This window comes from Contarinia nasturtii, unplaced genomic scaffold, assembly GCF_009176525.2.
Source record: "Contarinia nasturtii isolate CC-2019 unplaced genomic scaffold, AAFC_CNas_1.1 Cnas_scaffold_78, whole genome shotgun sequence".
In the NCBI taxonomy this organism is placed as follows: Eukaryota; Metazoa; Arthropoda; class Insecta; order Diptera; family Cecidomyiidae; genus Contarinia; species Contarinia nasturtii.
Genome location: NW_022197436.1, coordinates 3,358,934 through 3,384,616, shown reverse-complemented (window position 1 = coordinate 3,384,616; position 25,683 = coordinate 3,358,934). Strand labels below are relative to the sequence as shown.

Genomic DNA, 25,683 nt, shown 5'->3' with positions numbered 1-25,683 from the left:
CCGAATAAATCAGAAAAATGTGATTTAGCACAGTTATTTAGCAAAAAGACGTACTCCCGACATGAATTAGGGTAGAGCACATTTTCTTAAAATTTCAAATAAAATTCATTTTTATCTAATCTGCACCTAAATTATCCCCGACATGATACTATCCTTTGGAAATGTAATTTTTATCCATAAAACGAAATGATGAAAGTTTAAATTCATTCTGAATTGACAATTTAGAAAGAGAGAGAGTTCGAAAGAGCACCACCCTAGTATTCAAACTCGTCCTAACACTTTACAAAAGAACGCATTGCATACACGTGCAAATAGACAGTTGATTCCGGTTGTCATATTTAAAAAAAAAGAATGAAAAATATGATGAGTGGCTTTAAGTGTGTGCATTCTCAACGATACGCACCTTTATTTATATGCTTTCTCCTGTCACTTGCCCAGCATTTGCGTGTGATTTTTGCTGCTGCTTGGTTAAATCAGACACATATATATTCTTTCTGGTTGCTATCCTATTAGTACATGCAAAGCATTTATTAAATTGTGCGCTTTTCAAATTTCACTTCACTTGCCACTTTACCGTGTCAGTTGTTGTGGTGAAAGAGTGCGATATGCGCGATTTATATGTATATTTCGCAATTTATGCAAATTATACCATTTCATTTAAGTCAGTATAGATATCGGTTGGTTGTGAGCAAGATGAGCTCTTTTCGGGAAAAAAGACTTTTCCCCTAGATTCCGTCGACATTGAAGTTCGTGAAAAACGCGCGCGAGCTCACAGCAGGAATGAAAAATATCATGGTCATGATAAGAAAACGACGTCAATTTCAGAGACAGTTTTGTCTTCGCCGTTTATATCGTAGAGATTTGATGCAACATAAAATGCACACATAAATATACGTAAAAAATAAATAGAGTTTCAAGGGTCTGAAATCAGCACAAGAGATTTTATTTCTTTTAAATATATCAACACACGGCGTACATCTTCCTGTGAAGGCATACCCATAGACAGAGTATTGCTCAGCGCTGCTACCATCCACAGCATATTAAAATATTTTGCTGAGAATGCGTCGTCCGTCGCATGTGAACGTTCGTAGCATTTTATAGATCACAGCGAACAAGAATGAATGCATCGTTCTCTTCACGATTATGTGACTCAAAACATTCAAACGATTGAATAGAGAACAATGCATGTATTGTTGTTCGCTGTGATGTATAAACTGCTACGTACCTTCGCATGCGAAGGACGACGCATTCTCAGCAAGATATTTTAATATGCTCTGGATGGCAGCAGCGCTGAGTAATACTCTGCCCATAGATATTCGAAAGTAGGCAAACCAGGAGGGAGGTAATTTTAAAATCATTCAAAAAAAAGAAAGGAGGTAATTTCCTTTCAACGAAAAGTGAAGAGCAAACGAATTCTTCAAAAGTGCATTTCTTCAAGGAGAAAATTCGATCCCTTTGACCCCTGGTCACATTTTTGCATCATCAATTTGGATTAAATAAATTCTTACTCTATTTTCATACAAAACCGAAATAGAATCGAAAGAAAAATCAGAATATTATCATTATAAATTGTTGTTACTATTTACACCAGTAGAAGAAAAAAATTAACGAATTAAAAAAAAATGTGAAGGTATTTTAATTTTACAAGTGTTTTAATTTGCGCCAAATAAATTTAGTTCAAAAATTGTATTCCATTCGAGCATCAATTTTAAATCATTTATAAATGTCGGAAATAAAGTCCCATTATACGTCGAATGATATGCGGTAAAAGGATAGGCTCCAAAAATTAAACGAACAAAAGAAAATAATGTAAGCGCACACTAAGGACGCGATGTAAAAGATGAATTGAGAAAATATGCAGTCATTGAATTAATGAAGAAAAACCATTGAACGCTTTCCTTCTCTCTCTATCTCGCGCGCGCTTCTTTCCCCTTTGTTCTTGTTTTAATGCAGACTTAATTATTGCAAAATGTCGGTAAAATTGTTTGCTAAAGTGTGAAAAACGCAGCGAGAAGTAGAAAAGAATATGCAGATCGAAATGGAAAAGAAGAAGCAGAAAAAAGGGATTTTCGCAATGCGAACCATATGCTACTTATGCCCAGAGACGATTTAATAGTCGCATAATTTTTATTACGCTTACAAATTACTACTTTAACTATTTTCTGACTCACACAAACACATATACACACATAACATATATATGGGTAAATTGGAGACCCGCTGTACTAGAACATATTTTTCATTCCAAAGATAAGCATCAAGCAAGACGAGTCTTTGTGTGTGGTTTTTTGGGTTTCACTTGGTTTTTTTTTTTTTGCGATAGCTTTACAGATGCGGTCGTTGAAGAGGGCGAAGACGAAAATGGAGTGGTGAGCATTGTTAGTGTGTGTTTTTTATACATTGTGCACACAGATTTGCACAGCCGATAAAAACATGATACACACCGGCGGTTTGTGTGCCCAACTGTAGACAACGCGTTACAAAAATGATTTTAATGTGAAAAAGAGAAATCGCGCACAGGGCAGCAAAACTTATGCCATAAATTATTTTATTGGGTTCAAAATACTGAAGCTGCATGCGGGCATTGGGAAGACGCACTTGTGATTCGTCGAATAATTCTTCTTCTTCGTTGAAGTCTTTGTTTTTTCTTCGGCCACCGAATGTGTATGTGGCTGAAATGTTCTATGAAGACTGTATGAAAAAGTGTATGCTCCGAAAATGGAGAGTAAACGAGAAGACGAAGCAAAAAAAAATCATTGAAGACGCTTCCAATAGCATGAAAAATGGCATAAAAAAGGACATATTTCATTAGTCATTACAAGATGCATTTAAAAATGTTCATGCTCTTGTACCGTGGTCCATATTTTGTGCATTCAGACAACTTATATGCAAAGATGAGATGGGGTAAAAGTTAAAAACAGCGACGGTGGCGGCGACATCGCTTTAAAATGAACAAACCTACATACCAACAAACTGACATTTCATTTTGGCCATTTTTGTCTACTTCACTTAATGAAATACGTTATTTTCTGCTTAAAATATAATAAAAATTGTATGTGCAAACAATACAATTTTAAATTTTTATCATTATACGAGTTTTTGCCTACATAAAATGAAGAGCATACATGGGAATAGCCAAAAAAGAAAATATGTCCGACCTTTTATCATTCTTCTCTTAACCATTAATATTAGCATGATACTCGAATAATATATTAAAAATTCATGAATAAAGTACAAAGTACGGACACGGCTGCATCCTTTCATCAAGCATACGCGTGATATTAAGATAATTTCATTTCTTTATTTTTGTGTATGCACATATCAATATAATTGCAATGCAAAAAGCGTATAATACACGCACGAAAAGCGAACATTTGGCCCGGGATTCGGTAACCTCTAATGGCAGGCAACGATATTTTATTTTATTTTTCAACACAAACACCATATAAACTGGCAAATAAATTCACATTTACAGTGCGCACACACACACACACTTTCATAAAATCGAAATTGGAAAATGGAAAAGTTTACGCATATATTAAGGACACTTCAGCAACCATTTAATTAAAGTTAAATTAGTTATTTCCATAGCAAACAATTTCCTTTCTCTGATGTGTGTCTGTGTATGCGCGCTTGAATGGGAGAGTTATGGTAAAAGATGAAAGAGAGAGAGAGAGAGAGAGAGGCACGCGGTGGTTGGGTGATGATATTGTTCAAACTTACCACATGCAATGCTTTTGTGCAACTACCATAATAAGAGGTCGAAGAGAGTGCCGAGCCGTGGATTTATTTATTTGTTGCCTTTTTATGTTGCTTGCATATTTTTCAAAGAGAAATATGTATTAATTTTTCCGATTTCCCATCCGTCGGCATTGAAATCTGGCTAGTACAAGAAACAGTTGTACAAGCATCCAACATCATTCATATTGAATATGTAGACCAAAGTAGTTTACTCTCGACTGCGTTTTTAAGTAACCCTTTACATTCACTTCATTGGAGTCTCTCGCATCTGTAACTCGCTAAGAACTGGGCAAAAAAACTTGAAAATGAATAAATCTGACGAGAAATCTTTGGGCCTGTTTATTAGTCACTTTCTTGAAACTTATCGAAACTCTTTAAACTCAACAAGAAATTTCGAAAATCGTTTCATTTCATTCAATCTTTCATCACATGATATTTAGTTTCAATCCTAATATTAACATATTGATTTATGAAGAAAAAAAATCGCTACGGTTTAGTCGTAATTTTGTCATTGCAATACCGCAAAGCAAACTGAATGCAGCCAATCATCCAACGTAATTTTCGCATTTCTTTTCCGTCAATTTTAAATTGAAATAAAACTGTATCACTTTCAGTTTTTATTGCTAATTTTATCGAGGAATTTTATGTCAGTATAGAATTGAAAATGGTATCGCCATTTCGTTCAAAATCGCATTTCGATTGCAATCCAAATGACGTAGAACGAAAAAAAAACTATATTCCTTGCAATTTTATTTTATCGTTTCTCTATCATTCTTCACGGTTTTTTTTCTTCTCGGCCTGATTTTTTGAAACCAAATTATTTTTTCAACACTTTTCGCCAACTTCGTTCGACGAAGACCTCCGATCCTGATATTTTAAATACTTGTACGAGAAATTGCGAATCGAATTGAAAGTGATTTAAGAGAAATAACGGTTGAAACGGAATGATTGTGGCTCATAGGCATACGGCACAGCAGCAAACGACAGTCATAAGAAATGAGCTATGTTAAACCATGTATAACAAACACTTTCATTGAATATTTCATATAGAATTTGCGTTTGCTTGGTGTGGCAACATTCGAATGGTTGTTAATGTTCGTGCATGGGAACATATCTTGTGTGGGATCGGGTGTAGAATGGTTTGCGTGCCACTGCAATCGACAAACGAAAACCAATAAATTTGAAAAACTTAATTAGGATATAAATTTAAGCTCAATCGGTTGAAATTGTTTTTAAAATAGCGGCTAAATAAAATAATTTCATCGTATTTTCCACACATACACATCTATACATAATGGAATGAATTTCTTCTCTTATTTTTCCGTTCGAGAAGATTTGTTCCTTCGTCGTTGTCGTTGTTTTTCTTAAACTTCGTTGTTATATCCCCCTCTCTCGCTCTCGCTCTCGCTCTCGAAAAGAAAATGGATTAAAGCTGTTATAGAAACGGCAAATCTTGCAATTGGAAAACCGTATTAATCTATATGGTCGTTTCTACATTTATTTCAACAAAGAAATTGTGAAAATTATCCGGAAGTGAAACGATTACCGATTTGCTGAACCCCATAAAATCGGTTGTTATTTTGGATACCGTTGTGTACGCGCTTACATAGAATTTTTTTTTATTCTCCGGCTTCGTTATTGTCTCAGACATTTTTTTCTTCCAATATTACCCTTGATTCAACCATGTAAGAGATAGAGCGTCCATGAGAATATCTTAATAACAATAATAATCGTAATATGAATTCGTTCGCCTGGAACAAGAACAAGAAGAAAAATCGAAAAAGAAAGTCAAAGCCAAAAATATTTTGAACACATTAGACTTTTTTTGCTATTGTGCGTGGCTGGATTTCTTCGGGAGATCGGTTGGTCACTGAGTGTCTGTGCCACTGTGCCGATGGAATTGTGATTTTATGTGTATTTGTTTCATTTGCGCTTTTCGCATATCGAATTATCTGTGCTTGGCTGAATTGTTGTTTCCACTTGATGCTGCCGCAGCATTCTTACATTGAGTCTCACATTGTGAAAAAACATATTTATGTTCGGTAAATGTGTGTGTGTACTCTATGTTTTCGTGTGTATTAATGCTTCTGTTGATTGCTATAATATAGAGTTTCCCCCATAGTACTAGAATATTAATGACCCTTGTTTTTGCCATAAAATGTTTAAATGTCTCTCATTCTCACAAACGCGCACCCACAGTCTTCTATTTTCTGTTTCAGTGCATGTGTCATCCAAGCCGTAAGCAGCGACATAAGGCCAAAGTGAACGTTCTTTTTTCATGTTGCTGTTGTTTTCTAGTGGTACAACTTAATCAGACGCAATCATTTCGGCTGCCTTTGCACAAAATGATTTGAAATTTATATTATTCGGTTTTGTTTCTGCGAGCATTGTCTGGCTTCAAATTGTTGTGGGTTAAACGCTTACATATTCATATTATAACGTTTTTTTTAGTCTGTAGAAATGTTGCAGAGATTTTATTGCATTTTACATTGATTGCATTGACATTGGTATATACTTGATTTAGTCAAAGCTCATAAAATAGAAAGTGTCGTCTACATAAAATTAAATAATAATTACTTATTCAGATCTAAGGGTGTTTTTTTATAATAACGTGGTAATAGCATTTACTAATTAAAGAAACACAAACAAATTAGGGTGTTTTTCAATTATATGATGGCCATTCGCACAAGGTATACAAAATGTATTTTATTTTGACCACTGAACTGCACAGAGGTTGTGATTGTGAACGTGATTGAATTTGTGAAATTTATTATAAACACCCTAATTCCCATAAAATTATTTATCAATCTGTCATTTTCATAAAATTAATTTATTGAACGGTAATTGCGTTCGTAGATTTAATATTTATTGATTGTGTTTGCTACAATAATCGTGCAGACGTTTAATTAATATAAATCCAGTCCATGGACTTTGTGCATCCGGAAATAACCCAAAGAAATTGAGTTAAAAGTGTTTCGACAATATCGTTCTAAATATTTGACAACATTTCAACTCAATATTTAATTAGTTTTTCATCTGGATCAAATCTCTTTGATATAATATCGTCACGAATAACGCTTCAACGATTTCAATATTTTAATGAACTGCCACTCCGTTCCTTTGTATGTTGAAGCGAGTGTGTTCGTGAAAAAGCAAAAGACGATGCAATTGGCGTGTAAACATACTCCATAGCATTTCAAATACATGCTTTAACTATACCAATGAGTCATACTCGCATTTTGTTTCTTTTCGTCAAATGAATTTGGACAATATTTTTCGCGCAAGCGATTCGATGGAAGTATAAAGATGAGCGCGTCATTTTTTTTTTAGTGAAACAAACAAAATTGAAATCCATAAAATTTTATACCTGCCATTTTTTATCTTCAAATAAGACACACTCACGGCCTACACTCAAAACAACTCAGTAAACTAGCAGCACATGAAATTCGGAGGGAGGGGGAAATGAGCATCCATAAAACGTGCACCATCATCAAGGTCAATTACTTTGACAGTTTTCGAAAAAAAAACAGCTGTCATTTTTCGTCTCGATTTGTCTCTTTCTTTCCCTCAAATCGAATATTCAGGAAAAAAAGAGAGAAAGGCAAGTAAATGGAGATAGAGTGAGAGAGAGAAAATTAGCGATATTTTTGGTGGAGTCGATTCTATTTTGCCCTGGCTCGATAACGCTTAACTAAAGCTATTTGCTTTTGCCAAACATATCAACATCAATTTATATGGTTATTCCAACAGCAATATGAATGAATGAGTGAATAAACAAAAGAGGTGAAATCAAAATGAATAAAATTGAAAGCGAGAAATGAAACAAAAAAAAAGGTTTTTTCATTCAAATTGTATTAAACAATTTCGCCCGAAGAGCAATAGAAAAACTGTCAAAGAAACACAAGTCATAAGATTAAAATGAGAACAACGAACGCACCATATAACGACAACGATGTATGCACGCACAAAAATAAATAAATAAAATCAAAATGGAAAAATATATATGTGGAAAAGCAGAACTCACTGTTGCGCAGCAAAACAAAATGTATTGAAATGGTTTTCATTTCGTTTTATTGTAAGAGGAAGAAATAAAATGATGAAAAATCGAGACAAAACACACAAGGTTGTGAAGAAGAAGTAAAAAACATTGACAAAGAAAGGAAAGAAAATTCGAGCAAATGAGGCATGAGAACGAACTGAGCCTCAGATGAAGTGAAATAATGAAATGACAGACAGACACACAGAGCATTCGAATCAATAATTTCCATTCCAAGAACAATATTTTCAATATCGATTTTTGTGATGTCATTCATATTTCAATAAAATGAAAAAAAAAAAAAAATTATCTCCAATATGTCCATAATTTTCATGAGAATATTGTTTGACGCTGTCAATTGTTACGGTACACATATGTATATTGTTCGATATTATTTCCGTACGAACAATATTGACGCATACACACTCATATATATACTGAATGTTGAATTGACATTGATTGAAATGAGCGCGCATCGTTTCATTTGTCATTTTAATTTCAATTGATTTATTTTGTCATCTTGATTTCACCAAATATTTGAGAAAATTGAAATTTAAATTGAAGACAAGTAGCAACAATCGACAATCGGATTTTATTACGAATTCATTTGCACAAGAAGACACACAACCACAAGAAATTTTATCCATATCACAAGACAAGGAAAATGATATAAAGTTTAAAACCGTCAACTTTTCAACCGATTCAAAGGCATACATATATAAATCTTCGAAATTAACGGTACAATAAATCGAGAAACAGTCGCAAAACTTAACAATATAGCATATAAGTAAAATGTATGGATTGGGAGATGAGCATTGCTGTTTTTTTTTTTCTTGCAAACATATTCTCTTTACGAATAAATCGTTTTTCAAAGACAAATTTTTCGCATCATCGTCAGTTTGTCGAAATGAAAACCGACAAACAGCATGACCACCAAAGACGAAAACGAAGAAGATGCCAAAATATTTCGTAAGTAAATGGGAAATAATCAAACCAGATTAAAACCGAATTTAAATATCGCTTTTGCCAATTTATAGACAAAATAATTTCAGTTTAAAATCTCATTCGAGCAAATGGTTTGTTAAACAAGAACTGCAATTTGATGCACCTGGCCCAAACGGGTTGGATGTGTCCAGAAAATTGTTGACTCGAATGTGGTGTGTATGCGGTTTTCGCATATGCATACACACACACATCTTCCAGGCGAAAATTCACGCAATTAAAGTCCATTTTAAATGAAATTATTCGAAACTTACACAACTTGAAACTTTCAAATGGTTAAAATAACTTTAAACAATCTTTCTTATGAAATGGATCGGTTCATCTCGGTTTGGAATTTAGTTTTCATGCGATAAATTATGCATAGTTTGGTTTGTCGAAAATCTATAGCTCTTCCAAGCAAATCTTTGTGCAATTGTTTAAAGGGAATTTTTTTTCTTTTTTATTTTCCAATTTTCTTCGAATTGCTCTCGAATTATAACGGTGAATTATGAGAAAATTCAGCATAATTTTGCTGGGAAAAGTTTTGTGTGACTATGCCTAAGTTAATGTGGTATATGTTGTTTTGAGTGTGCCCAAATTTATTTCGCCAAAAATTGCAACCAGAACATTGTTTAGTTCGTACTCATTTTAGACGAAATGATATATGGCGAAAGTGTGATTCAATGATCTATCATCCCCAAATCAATTGAATCACAAAGGCTTGCGAATTGAAACGATGGTGATCTCATTAGCCAAGTACTTAAAACCGATTACATGTTCATACTCAACGGCATTTCGATTCAACGTATTTTTGTTACAGAGTATCCCCATCCACCAATAGACACATAAAGTCATTCAATACAACTACAAAACCATTCATTTATGCCAAAAGGATTTAAACAAAAAAACAATCATTCCAAATATAGTGCTCAATGTGCTGGTTGAATAAACTTTTCACCTCCGGGCATCGAGATTTGTTTCTCTGCGTTTTAACTCTCTGTTTTTTTTTCTTGAAAAATATCGCATACGAAACAATTGTGAACAAGAAAATCCAATTCAAAAAAAAAAATACTTTCAACTTTTATTCACTGCTTTCGAACAAGTAAAGAATGCATATCTCGTGTGTGCCGTAAAAATGCCACGATCATAACATTCCGAATTTTCTATAAACAATCTAAAATTGTTTCGGTCTCTTGTCATAGTGCAACAAATTCCAATAGAATTTTTCAGTTACTTTTGTTTTTGTTTTGTTTTTGTTGCTGTCATTGTCACCATCTCTCACAAAACTTGCAGCAAATAGCAAGACAACAAGAAAGAGCGCAAACAGCAAAAACCTAATTGATTTAAGGTTGCCGATCAACTCAAAAACGCTTTATAATCATTTTCTGCTCGTCTCATATAATTTCATTTACAACTTAATTTTTGCTTTGATTGTATTTTACCGACACATTCTTTACAAAGATTTACTAACGCTCTATGTCACTAGCACTTTAATTAATTTGTCGATGCAACTTTTTTTCGCCGCTTCTACACAAAGTATATAAATGTGTGTGACTTAATACACAGTGAATTGGACGATAGAAATGGAATGACAACGAGAACGACGCACGAGAGGGAGGTCGAAAGTGATAGAGAGAGTAATCATTTCATCGAAATTCACCACATATTTGATATTCCGATTGGACGCTGTGGAATTTTGCTTTGTAATGCTTTTGGTTGTGGTGAAGATAAATGGTTAACTTTCGAAATAGTTTGCATAGCTTCCGGCGTTTGTATCATATTCACATAATTATTTCTCTCGTTTGATCACCACGTATGCGACTTTTTCTTATTTGCACAACTACATTCAAATCTATCCATTTCTCTGTGTATATATATCCATGTGGGTGAAAGGCACATTTCAGTAGCATCATCATTTGGTTTCATAATTTTACCGATTTTTTTGCCATCATCAAATTTGATGTTCGAAATGTGTTCAATTTAAATGTTGAACAACATTTCTCGCAATCGCTTTCAATTTTACAACAAAAATAGAATTTATCAGAAGAAATATAACTTATGCTTAATTAATTTTATGCTTAAATAAAAAAAAGAATTCGCTGCGAACAGGATTTGAACCTGTGCGGGCAGAGCCCAATGGATTTCAAGTCCATCTCCTTAACCACTCGGACATCGCAGCTATATGTGATCGTTCATTTTTGCGCACTCTCCACGAACATTATTAAATACATAAATGTATACTCGAAAAAAAAAAATGAATTTAATTAAAAAAAAACTTGTTTTATATCTACCTTGTCTTTTTCGTATGCGTGACTATTGAATTTTAAATATGGAATCGAAAAAAAAGTTGAAAATAAATATTTTTCAAAGAAAAGAAATGCCAAAGTAATCAAATAACGCAAACACATTTGATTACACGTTGAGTTTGCACAATTTTTATATAGTTGGTCAGTAAATAATACGTCAGCATGAAACGAAAGAAATTCGTCGTAGATCGCTGTTTATCGTCTTATAAAAGAACTGAAAATCCAAATGCCGTTTTTTCCTCATTTTATTTTGCATTTCCACAATTTTGGGCGAGAGTGTTCAAAATGAGATTAGTGATCACATATAGCTGCGATGTCCGAGTGGTTAAGGAGATGGACTTGAAATCCATTGGGCTCTGCCCGCACAGGTTCAAATCCTGTTCGCAGCGAAACCATTTTTTTGCAAAAATTTACAAAATCATGTAACTCACGATCGATAGGTCTAGCGATAAGTTTCGCAAAATCTAAAAAAAAAAATCCACCGTTCCTAGTACAACACTAGGCGTTTTTAAAGCATTGACAAAACATGTCGTCGGATTTCACAATTGAATCATATTTGGCGTTTTGTTTATTCCATTTCAACACAATGTTTCTCACATTTTTATGAAAATCGCAATTCATATTCAAACTTATCACCTTTGTCATTTGTTCGAGTAAACACATTGTTTGCCATCGTATAATGTTCGACTAGATCAATAAAATTGTAGAAATGATCAGAAAATAAACGATTAATTGAGTTAAAATCACAGAGCTGCGATGGCCGAGTGGTTAAGGCGATGGACTAGAAATTCAACTTGAAATCCATTGGGCTCTGCCCGCACAGGTTCAAATCCTGTTCGCAGCGAATATATTTTTTGCAAGTTCGTCTAAAATGAAAATTACATTCAAAATTACAGTGTTTTTCACTTATTTCATTCTTTTTCGGTCTTTTTATCCACCCAAATCATCCATATTTTCGCATAAAAATTGAAAAAAATGAGTAAAGCATAGCAAGTGTATTCTTTTTAAAATAAATAAATTTTAAGCTGTTTGCGCACATCAAAAAATGAGCACATTGTGAAGACAAAATCACAGCATTTAGATTATATTGAAAATATATTTAAACAGATGTGTCTGCTTACGTATACATTTTTTTAAATGATTGAGTAAAAAAAATACTTTCACAATTCCAAGATTCGAACTCACAATCACAACAACGGAACAGATCATTTAAGTATGAGTTTTTTTTTCATGGTATCAACCGCTCGGCTAGAGCGACAATAACAAATTGATATCTTCAAAATACTTCTATTCAGAACAAGTATCAAATGCCACGCTGGTTTTTTGTATAATATACCTTGTTTTATGAATAAAGTTGGAATTGTTCCACTTCTGGAATGTTGATACAAATATTGATTACATCAATTGAGTAAAATGAAAATAGCATTTGAAATCGTATTCAAAATACCATTTTAAATGGATTTCTATGTGCATTCAATAGAGAAAGAGAAATATGTGTGAGCAGAATTGACCTAAATTCGTTCAAATATATGTAAAAATCATTGAACAAATATCGAAAGACAAAAATACAAAAAATATGCAATTTACTTCAATTGAAAATTATTAAAATATATTTCCAAACGTACAATTGCAAAACGATCTCCAAATATGCATAACAATAGTGAATATAGAACAAAAATCGATGAATAAATACACATTGTAATAATATTTTCAATGTGATGCATTCCAATGTATTGCTTCCACGTCGAACATAAAATGTAAAACCATGTGTTTGAAATATCGAGAGAGAAAAATCGTGTAAAACACAAAGATAACAACATTCGACTGATCACATATAGCTGCGATGTCCGAGTGGTTAAGGAGATGGACTTGAAATCCATTGGGCTCTGCCCGCACAGGTTCAAATCCTGTTCGCAGCGAATTCTTTTTTTTTTATTTTTTTTTTTTTGAAATATTTCAATTTGATCTTTTAACTTTTTTAAATTGTGAATAAATTTAAAAAATAAAAATAAAAAATATTTTTTTTTATAAAAACTATTTAAGATCAGTTTTTCATGCGCACAAAATCATTTTAAGTGATTTACGATTTTTTTCGTTTGTTTGCCGTGAAAATATAAATCTGCAATACATATAATGAAAAAATGATTTTTTTCTATATTGTGAATTTTTTTTTTCATTCCCTTATGACAATATCGAACACACTCCTAATCAAATTATTGTTTACATTTTCAGAACATAGTGTGACGGTGTGTTGTCCGCAATAAGATAAAAAAATCAATAGTTCACACAACTGAAACCAAACACTGCTTCATATATTTAGTAATTTAATAAAAGTGAAAATATGCAGTTGATTCGGGTAAATGTTGCACAGTTGAAATTTTCTCTGTATATTCTGTAATAATAGCAAATATGCTAATAAAATTTCGATACACACAAAATACCAGTTAATGGTGACAAGTGCATGCAGGCGAATTGTTGATAATAGCCGAAATCATTAAATGAATGAGCTAATGGATTATTTGGAATTTGATTGATTTTCAGCAGCAGAACGAAGTGTAATATGGTGACGTATGTATGAACACTTGATTGTATGCGCGTGTCAGTATATATATTCGATATTCGATCGAATGCCAAACAAGAATTTCCATCGTCTAACTTAAATGCGTAATGATTCATAAATGTAGTTTGTACATTGGTGTTCAGCTTCAGTTTGCAAACGCAATGATCTACTATTAATATAAAATCAATTAACTGGTAAAATGCGTTAGTCTCTCTATCGGTAAACGAGCCGCTTCTGTACATATAAACGCATATCGGTCATAGGTCGATATCAATGTTTCGATGGCGGGTCCGTGTGCATGTATGTGTATTGAGTGAAACGGTGTGCGGTGAGTGCATTGGATGCGCTTTATGCATGAATACATATTTATGAGAGGATCCCCAATTGCTCATTGCCTATTGTTTATTGCCGCTATGTTTCGATATTAAAATGTTTCCAGGTTATAATCAAAATTATTAAGTTATGGTTTGCTATGGCCGTTTTGAGTGCGAGTGAATGCGATTAAGCATGTGTCTCATTTTCGCTCTCTCTTGCATTTATTGCCTCTAGTTTCGTTTGACAACTGAAAATTGCCGAGTCTCGGTTGAGTGTTGAACACACAATGGCTATAATACAGTTCAACACAAATCGGCACCAGTCAGAAATGGGAACATGTCCAAAATGGCATTCGCTGTGGGTATATTAAAGCCTATGCTGTTACATTACTCGTTTCAGATATTACACGATATCGATCATACCATATATGTATATAAGTACTCAATAAGTGTACATATTATAATGGTACATGAACATCAAACTGAAAATTGGTATTCGCGTATTAAACTCATTAAATTTTAATTGCACGTTGAACATAGATAACAGAACAAGAAACTTCTAACGAAACAAACAGACAGACACACACACACACACAAACTGCCAACGAATTGAATTTAGAATGGGAGACAGACCTCACAATAAGATATAGATTCGATTCGATTCGGTGAACCGGATATTTGGTATGCTTTATGCTACACAAAGATATTCCGAAATATCACCAAATCTTATTATAAATTGCATCAGAAGGAGAGCCAAACACTTTGAAATTATGAGTACGACCGATACAGTATATTATCATAATGGGTTTTATCATAAATTTATCGGTGTCATTTACGGCAAAATGAGCGACCACTCGCGCGCACTCTCACTCTCTCACAATCCAACCGTGCTCTGCTGTAAATTTGTAAATCGCATAAATCTATATTATAAATGTTTCAATAAAACACAATTGCTCAAAGATGCGATTTTATGTTGATAGCAAAGCATCAGCATCAGCAGTAGCAGCATCCCAAGCCGAAGCAGACATCGTATTGCGATATATATACACATTTTTTCTAAGTGAAAAAAAAAGAAACACCGTTGCCGTCTGACATTGTACGAGGAAACATTGTACATTTTGTGTTAAGAATAAAGTTGAGAATAATTCAACTCAATGCGAACAATAGTAGCAAAAATTCAAAAGTTAATAAGAACAGAAATTGAAAACGACGACAATGTGAATGGGAAGGAAAACGTTGTGCAGAAAAAAAATAGAATAGACGACGAAAAGACAACACTTTAATAGCGAAAACTACGTGAAAAGTGAATTGGCGTTAAAAAGTTTTGTCGCAATTCTCGATTATGCGAGCCAAGCATATACTTTTTTTATTTCCTCGTATTTTTTTTTTTTTTCGTCTTCATATTTATTTGCATTTACTACGATTGCAGATAGTTTGCTTTTTCTCTTTCGTTCATTGTTGAATTTCAATTTGGCTAGCATCTGTCATCATTTTTTCATAACAATTCAAACTCAGAATAAATGCTCACCTCAATCATTCCACATCAAGTCGTCAACGTGCATAATTATCATATGCATTTCCTTTTAATGATTGCAGCCGGTCGTTATATTCGAGATTCGTTTCTCTCTCTCTCTCTCTCTCTCTCTCTCTCTATTTCTCTCGCATATTTAATACGAACAACAATTGAGTTTGCTTCATGAAACAAATATCATTTGTCGCGCTCGACTTCAATGCGTCCCGTAAAAAGGAGAAATGTAAAAGTTGAAGCCAACAGAGAAAAAAAGGCGAACGCTGTAAACAATTCGCAAGCAATTGAGATTAATTTCAAAGTTTAGTGCAATTAATGTGGATGTTAAATAATTGTAAAATATTCATTTCATCTATTTAGCGAATGCTAGAGGGAAAAAAACGTCGTAGCCACTTTGCAATTGTGCTTTTATTTAATGTGCAATTACATCATGAGCATTTCGAATAATAATGAAAATGATTCATTCCAAAATGAAACAATTAACTTTGAAATGGCTCGAACAAACGGTAGGATAGGAAAATGAATAAAAGTGACGACGTTTTTTTCTTTTCTATATAAAATTCCATTGACCGTGGCCATTCATTCGATATCTGCTTTCATAACTCAATTTGGATGCAATAAAAAAGAAATAAGTACAAACTCTTGGTGTTACCACCATACGTATGCGGAGGACGTGTAATTATGGCGTTACAACCGATTTTCGTCACGGTCATTTTTTTGCGCTATCGCATTTTTCTAGTGAAATGCAAAATCTGCGTTGTGCGGTGTATTTACCACGTACCATACAATGTTGTTGGCATTTTTTCAAATCCGGAAAATGGTTTCTGTTTTGCGAGACCAATTTGTAACGATGTAAGGAGGCGATAAACAACGACAAAAGTCGGTGTAGTCAACTTCTCCAGGTAGAGAGAGAGAGAGAGAGATGTTAAACATCGACACCGTTCGAAAACCTACGAACTCGGCAATCGAATGGAATAAGAGTAGCTCCCAAACAATTTAAATGAGCGCAAGAGATAATAAAATAAACATTTGTATATTAGCAAAAAAGAAGCACAAACAATAGCAACTAAGCAATGTAAGCAAACAAACCTTCATTAAATTGTTATCTGTAATCTTTCGATGTTTCGTAGAGTGATTACCGTTTTTGGTTTAATATGAAGGCGTGTTCGTGTGCGCACATGTCTCACTCTCGCCCTCTCGCTTTGTGTATATGTTCGTGTGTATTACAAGTGATTTTATTGCGACTTTTCATTTTGTGTGCGATTTGAACTGAGTTTTTTAACATAAAAACCACTGTTTTTGTTTCCACAGTACTTTCTTAAATTGGCTACGGCCATTATAATTGCTATTATTCCGGTTATTATTATTATTAGAATTTTTATCATTTTCTAAAATGTGAAATGATCTTAATCCCTTCAAACGAAGCGAGGCAAGCCATCTTTTCTCCGTTTTCCATAAAAAAAACCACCACCAAATTATCACGGATTGTGCTTGATACCGGGAGCAAAACTCAAATGCAGACCATGAAATCGTCATTCACGGAGCTAGCGTTCCCTATTTGTTAATAAGCCGCTCACAAAAGGTTCATAATAAGTGGACTAAGCGCTTCTGAGGTAACGCGCTGCTTCTTAAGTGCGATTGCATGCTCTGTTAAATGTATATTCACTTATACATTTGTATAAATTCATAGGTCGTCTTGCGATAATTTCACCCGAAAGATTAAAAAAAATACACACAACTGAAACAATGACGCTCATTACCCACGTGAAATAGTGCAGCTACCCAACACGCTCACACACATACACGCGAGAAAGCAAAGAAAGGCGAAAACCACTGAATATACACTGTTCGGGGCATAAAATTGAAAACGGCGCGCAAAAAGTAGCATCGGAAAACATTATAGGAAATTAGCACAGATAAAAAGCATGATTTTAAATTATAACATAAGATTATAATTACGTTGTAATTTTATTGTCTACATTTTCGTATTTTGCACATTTTTTTCGTTCGTTCATTCGTTCGTTTGCTGGGATTTAACTGCGAACATAACCGATGCCCCGGCAACAATCAATGCTCAACATATTATCACAAATATTATAGCCACCAATTCAAAATTATTCAAATTGTAGCGTTTACAGGGCATAACAAATGTCGGTTTATGTATGTGCACAGTTATATAAATAACATTAGGTGCTTGCATGGTCGATAACACAATACGTGTATTGGTTGTTCTATGCTCTTCGCCCCAAGGGGTTATACACGATCGGTAATATAACAAACATTTCTCATATCGGTTTATTTGTCACTCATCGTAATTTTCTCCACGTCTCTCCGAATCACCGTTTTTTTTTTGTTGTTGTTCCAATAAGAATTTCCTTTATTTTCGTTTAACTACTTCAAAATTGCACACAATCATTATCAAAATATTTTTCTTTTTGCTTATGCTTAACTATTGACATGAATCTAAGATTCAAAGCAGCATCAAAATATATATGAAACGATGTTAAGATGGAAATGTGGCGCCGCCATCGTTATATATATACAAGTTATAGCAAAATACGTTTACCGTATTCAGCAATCAGTTTTTGTATTCAATTTGCCGGCATTTACCACAGTTTAAAATGTTGACTTTACAAACAATTGAATGAGAACGGTATAAATTTGAACCAATGCAAATAACGCCTCGCACTTTATCTGCACGTAAATGTATAGAACTAGATAAGCGTTGTGTAAAAACAATTGTGGGAAGAAGGAAATGAGAACGGGAGAAAAAGAGAGAGAAGCAAGGAACACGAATCACTTTCTATGCACACCGAATATTAATGACTACCAAAGTTCGTTGATGGAATATTTGGTTGAATTTTCAGTAAATGCACGCCATGTTGAGAAGCAGTTAAAATATCTAAATTAAATATTCCTTTCGGACGATATATCAAGAAAATACTAGACAAAATAAAAAGAAATCCCAACAAACTCTGTCTCTGTCTCTCCTTGCTCACATCCAATAATTCGGTTACGTTATCGTCGTTCGGCTATGCGGCGTACCATAGTCCATAGTCCAGTCGTTGCCATTGTTCTCGATAACAATAAAAGGAAACCTAACATCATCATCATTATCATCATCGTCGTTGACTTTATCGTTCAGTCAGCATTTATTTTATGAAAAGCACCAATCTAATTCGCTATGACACAGAAATTTGATTTCCATTTTTCACTTTGCATATTCAATATATCTATAGAAGGCTGTAGAAAATGCGAAAGAGTATAAAACAAGAAGAAGCGCATTAATTTTCTTCGGTAAGACTGTAGACTGTCAAATTGGATGGCATTCAAAGGCTTGGAAATATGATAAAATGCGATAATGACCTCTTTTGGTCAGAGGGAACAACAAAACTAACAGCAATAGAGACGGGAGATGGGAGACGGCGAGGAAGGGAAAGAGAGAGTGAGATATTTGAAAAGTTTTTGCGTAATGGCTTGAACCGAACAAATATTTCAACCATTTTACAAAATATATGTATAAATGAATTTCCTCGGCCAATTGGTTTCCCTTGGCAAAAATGTTCAACATCAAAGTAAACGCTCATTCAAGTGCATGCAATAACATGTACACATACACGCACGCAAAAGAAACACAATGTTCATATATGCAAAGCAAAAATCCCAAAGACCCCGTCTGTTTATATACACCATGCACTATGGTCAATCGAGTTGCGTAACAATTTCCAAACTGAATCGACCGGATGAGATGAAATATGATGAAATGTAAAAACAAAAATCCTTTAATGAATAACTAATTAGGTTGCCATTTTAACAAATTGTTGATTCAGGCCAATATGAACACATATTTTTTATACGTGTGTATGTGTGCAAAAGAGCTCGTGCTCCCTGATATGCTCGACTAAAATAACAAAATAAGAATAAGAACCGATCGTTGCTCTCTGAAACGCTTTGTAAGGCTTGATTATTATTTGATGCGACATATGTGCCGGGCATAACATCATCCACTCTATCGCATATACAGTTTGCTTCAATATTCAAGTGCTTTGGTCCCTTTTCTCTCTCTCTCATCCCATTTAAACCTTTGTGTGGCAAACAGGTCACTCCATTTTCATATGGCTCATTCCTCTCTCCTCTTCTCTGTCTTACTCTGGAATTCAGGCTACGGATACACTTCACCTATGTTATGCCAAAGCCAAATTCCAACATACTAAAAGCCATAAAAGTGACATTTTCATTGTAACGGAATGTTTTATGCGAATCATGTTACTGGCAAATTGTGAATCGATTGCACACGTGCAAAAGGTTTTTACCGTTTTATTTTCCTTTCTTCCCTCTCAAAAACACTGTTGGCATATCATAACTTTGATTTTGACCATATTTTATTTGTTTATTTGTATTTATTTCTTTGAATTCGATTATAGCAAAAGCGAACACAATTTTCAATAAAATTTTGAATTGTGATGCATTCTAGAGTTTCATCAATGGCAATGGGGACATTCATCCATGTCATTTTCCAAATAATTAAGTGAATTCTATCTTAATTAAAACAAACGATGTTGCACTGCACTAGCAATCGTTGTTTTTTTTTTTGGATGGAATATGAAATTGTTATAAACTTTAGATCTTAATGAGAGACAACAAACCTTATTCAAAATTGAACAAATTTGAAATAGGTATTCGAGAAAAGGGATGTTGTGTGATGTGCTTTGTGAAAATATTTTATATATACCAAATAACTTTGTTCCATTCAAGCATGAATTGTATTTGATGTGAGAAATTTAATTGGGTTCCGGCTTTTCTTTTTCGACAAAGTAAAATTCCTATTTCATTGACCCGAATGCTTTGCTCGAGAATATTTATTGTTTTTGTTTGAAAATACAACGGGAAAATCTAGTTACAAACGAATAAATCTGATTCGAAATTCACAAGAAAAGTGGGCGCATTTGAATGTTTAATGCTCTTGAAAATCCATAGAGAGTACAAAGATATATTACGAGTCTCGAGAAATGGAAGAAGAGAAAATGTGTGTGTGTGGTTGGCTTTTTTTCTATCCTTGAGCATTTGGAGCAAATAAGAAAATTGTTATGTTGTGTGTAGTGGTTTTTCTGGTTGAATGCAAAAAAGGATGTTCATTGTACAATCAAAATGTAGTTTGTGTAAATGAATTTTGTTCAAACAAGCCAATTTCGAAATTAAAGATTTCCAATTTAAATTTGATATTTTCTTGATCTAATGTCGTCTAAATTAAGATATTTTCGAGTGTGTGTGTGTGTGTATAAGAAAAAGGAAAGAGAGAAGCACTTCCTACTTTAATGTCTATCTTTGACAATAAACCACTGAACGAATGATCCTTTTGGCTTCAAAATTACACCAACCACTTCTTATTTGAATGATGAGGAAATGATTCCGCTTTGTCTGAGATTTTCCGAATGCTGTCGGTTAGAATGGAATGATGGCAAAGCAAACACGATGGTCATTGTATTTCAAAAAAGGCTGAACATTTTAAACACTATGTAACGACGAGACATACGAAAATCCAAAACCACATATTGCTTATAGTTTACGATCCCGGCTACTTTGTAATGGATGGCAAACCAGTTTATATTTTTCGTAATACAAAAGTTTTAGAGGATGATATTTACTAACATTTCCATTCATTTTGCCAACGTTTCGGCATTTCGGCCTCGAAGCGACCATCAACAGTGGTCGCACTGGGGCTTGGTAAAATGATGATAATTCATGTAAAGTTAATAAGCCTATGACAGTGCATAAGTAGGCAACTCTTTCACTTAATCTGATTTGATGAAGATTCGAAACTGAAAATGTTTAAAATTTAAGTAGTAAGAGAAACTGTATAACAGCCGCCTGCATTTATGCTCAATACAAATTCATTGTTATCGCACCGGCCAATGTGATATGCACAAGTTTGAAAGATTTTTGGATTGTCTCTACTATATGTTCTGCTCACTTGTTTGTCGATAATAATTCATCGTTTTTCCTGTGATTAAGTTCAATCGGGGATGAGTTTTTCCCTGCTAACAGTGTTTACCACTCGAATAGCATCAAAACAGCTGCTATTAATATGGCACACGGTTAAATTTGTGCAATGTGCATTTATTCTATTTGAACACACTTTTATGTCCATGTTTTGTAGATATTAACGCAAGCGAGCGAGTGTATGTGCACGCTTTCGGTTAAAACTTGGCACACTCGGTATCGTTATTGCCACAAACCCCAAAATTTACTGAATATTTATAGTTGCGAGTTGTGAACTGTTTTTTTTACATCTTCTTTGGTTCGCATTTCCACTCATTTCACACATTCCGACTGTTACTTTTTGTTTTGCTTTGTTGTTAGTGTTTTTTTTTTTTCATTTTCAACTTTTCAGTCACATCGGCAAAAACTAAAACTAGCACCGCGTAGTATGTATACATATCTCTTGCCGCAGCATTTCACTCTCGTTTACCACTTTACCTCTTTTTTTCTGTTTCTCGTTTTCTGTGTGTGTGTGTGTGTGTCGCTCGCCCCGTTATTACTCCAGTAAAGTCTAGTTTATGTCAGTATTTGCCGTATGAGGTAAGTGCATTAAAAGGCCAAGATTTTTTAAAGGTTTTTATTTAGTTGCTGTACATTTATTTTCACTTCCTCTGTGCTGCTCTGTCTTTCCTTTTTTCATATATCGCAGGCACCTAACGGAAACATTATCCATGTTCATGTGGAATTTGAAATTTGTTTGTTTGAAAATGCATTGTGAAGTTTATAATAAAATAAAATGCACAAAATACATTAGTGAATTATAATGGTCAGATAAGAAGACAAATTATGGCTAAGCGAAAACAATGTATGCATATACGGTACATTTAAATGCATATGTGTGTGTGTGCAATGTACACAGACAACGTGTTATTTTGAATTAACTTACATTGTTTGGATGTCGACTTCAGGTGATATTTTTTTGCTTTCACATTTTACCTAATAATTCATTGCTAAATATATTCATGGAAAATGTAATACATTTTCAGTATTTTTGGGTTGTGAGAAGAAATTTGTCTGTTTCCATTTTAAACCATGTTTCGTTCTTTCACTTACGCAAACTTTATATTTTCAAGTCTATCATTGTCAATGGCCGATTTCTGTTTCAAATCAGCGAGCTCAATTATCGACTGAAGTCAAGATCGATCTAATTAAGAGATCAAATGAAAGATGATTTAAAAGAAGCTATGTGTTTCAGTGATTTTTTTACTTTCATGGATATTCATTAGTAAAAATAAAAGGTTGATTTTTAAAGAAATAAATGAAATCTTTACCCATTAAAAAATACTTATTAATCAAAATCTTAATTTGCTGTCGCTGAATTAATTTGTTAGTGCGAATCCAATCACAAAAATTATTTTTAATATATTTTATCAATATGAAGGCGAAATTAAAGCTCTATCAAGCGAGAGACGCATTTTCGGCCTTTGATATTGCGAAAATCAAAAATTCCAAGTGAAATATATACATTCGTTCATGAAGATGTCACAATCCAATAAAATGTGTTTGCCAAGTCTCAAAATCATTATTAAGCATTCATGTATGAGTTTGTGATATGTTAGATTGACACAGCAGAATATTGTCCTTGAGTCAAATACGAAATTTGAGCTTTCAAAAACGGTAATCGAAATGATCTAGTCAATTGATATGATACAGATACATACACATACTGCCGGAAGCTTCCTTTCGTTAGATCCACGAACACATTCTATTTGCCAAATGAAACAATTGATTTCATCTTTCGTTTAAATTGTAATGTATTGCTCTTCAATATGAAGAGCCATCAAGTGGCACGTAAGTGCGCGTACCTGTATGGTATTGTTTTGTATCCTTGTCAAATAGTCGTCGATGTGATATTTTGGCATTTCAAGCATCAAGCAAAGGGAGCATTTATCGCAATCGCTTCTAATGATTTCAATTTGATTGATGTACGTTCACGGGCTTTTTTTTATTCATTTCATCAAAGCATACGTCTTTTTCAGTGATTGAAATTTACAAGGTATGCATCACAACCTAGGGGATAACCATGAATTGCAGATCGAATAATTTATAATAATAAACGCTATTTCTCTCTAGTTTTCACTAATTCTGCTAGTATTTCTACTAGTTTGTTCTAATACTGCTATTTTTTGCTAATTTTTCTAATACGTCAAAAATATTGCATACGTCAGATTGACTGCATGATCGAATAACCGAAATGTGTTTACGTAAATGTTTCAAGTTGACACTTTCAACGTGTATAAAATAGATCAAATTGAGAAAGTTTACTATGAAGCAGGCCATAATTAATGGCTCATAAAGACGCATTTTTTCATTGCCGATGGTGAATGTGTCTTCTATTTAAGGTTTTATTTAATTTCATTCTCAAAAAATCATGTAGCACAAATTAAACTCTTGATTACACTCCACTTGCTTTGTGCTTCCAAGCCTGCTTCATTCATTTTATATTTTTCAATTGAATTAAAATTCAAAATTGATTGATAAAATACTAAAACAGAAAAATTGAATATCGTGTGAGTACTTGTCATAAAATATTATTGTTTACCTAGCGTAAACATCATGTTTTACGTTTACAGAGACGTATACGTTTTCAGTAAGAAATCTATCATCAAATCTACATTTCCGATTGCAATTCGTAAATTGTAGTTAATACAGATGGAACGTGCTTGGTTAAGTGCCACTGAATATATTTTTATTTAAAAATGGGAAAAAGCGTATTTAACTACATATTTTGATACGTTTTAGTTCAACACTATTCAATTCGTTTGTTTTGTGAATTTTATTTTAATTAATTATTGCAATAAATTCTTACTAAAGTATACGTGTACAGTGCTAATTCTGCTATTTATTGCTAATTTCGCTATTTTCTTCATGTAAATTTCCCTATTTTTTGCTAATGTGCCCATTCTAATTCGCATGGATATCCCCTAGATCACAACACACAAATGAAAATTCATATTACAGAAATATTTCAATAATTTCAACATTCTAAATCAATGGACTTCCTGCTCAACACACAAAATGAACTTAAACCACATGGCAATTGAATTAGGAGGAGTAAGCGAGACGGTAGCAACACATGGTGCTTACTTTCATTTATTTTCTACTACCACGTAGTTGATTGTAGATATACGAGCCTTTATTTAAGAAAATAACGAACACCATAAAAAACGGGAAATAAATAAATACAAAAATAAAATGTATGGTTATGTATCAATAAAAATAACTGGATAAAAAACATATATACACATTGTCGAAAGCATATAAGCAAACCACCAAATGAACGGTGCTATCTTGTGCGAAGAAGTCCAGCTTACGCGCGAAATGAAACAGAATTTCTATACATTAAACTCAAAAATGCCATATAAAAACAAGGATGTAAAATATTTGACATAAAATTTCGTCGAAACGTTACGTGTAAAACAACAACAACAACCAAAATAGAATATATAAAAAAATATGAAGGAATTTCAGCGAAAGACGAAAACAAAAAATACTGATGGAATGTTTTGTTTCGGAAAAAAGATTTGGTGCAAGTATTTACATTCCCATCATATTTGAATCAAAAGTATTTGTGGTTCTGTCAAGATCAGAATAACGGTGCATTCTTTAAAAATAGTTGAACTAGTTTCTTCGGTGGTTTCAACGCTTTTATATCATCATCCAATGTAACAATGGAAATTAGATAAAAGCTAATAAGATTTGCATGGAAAACATTTTCAAAAGTATAGCACAGCCAATTAACCCTTTAGTATTATACTGATTTTAGCTGAATATATGAGTTGACATGACTATGTATCACACAGATTTGAATAATTACAAAAGTTTATGGCACAAAATCATCTCTTACACAGTGCACATAGACATAATATGATGATACGCATACACTCGCACGAAAAAAAGCCAACAAAAACAATGTTTAATGACACCCAAACATTCAAGAAAGTATTAATGTAAATAGCACTCTCATGAGTCATGATAAATATATGTTGCAGTTGTATTCATCATGTTAATTGTAATGTGCACGTTAGTGTTCGCGATTTACATTATGTTGGCAAATAAATATTTATAGTTCCACAGAGGGAATGAGAGCGAGAGAGAGAGAGAACGGGAATGGGTCAGGAAAAATGCCGACAACTCTATAAAATATCTCATAATCATGAAATATATAGTGTTGTATA

The 25,683-nt window shown here is 33.5% G+C and overlaps 1 protein-coding gene and 4 non-coding genes across 7 annotated transcripts in view; 3 read left to right on the top strand and 2 right to left on the bottom strand.

Annotated features, from left to right (window-relative positions):
- The window catches only part of LOC116348143, a 408,212-nt gene that overhangs the window by 114,316 nt on the left and 268,213 nt on the right, over window positions 1–25,683 (bottom strand). The window lies entirely within an intron of this gene.
- Window positions 10,856–10,937, bottom strand: Trnas-uga. The gene has a single exon. It is a non-coding gene; the product is annotated as a tRNA-Ser (tRNA).
- Trnas-uga lies at window positions 11,372–11,453 on the top strand. Its single transcript has one exon. It is a non-coding gene; the product is annotated as a tRNA-Ser (tRNA).
- On the top strand, window positions 11,815–11,908 carry Trnas-aga. The gene is given in 2 exon segments: window positions 11,815–11,851; window positions 11,864–11,908. It is a non-coding gene; the product is annotated as a tRNA-Ser (tRNA).
- On the top strand, window positions 12,902–12,983 carry Trnas-uga. Its single transcript has one exon. It is a non-coding gene; the product is annotated as a tRNA-Ser (tRNA).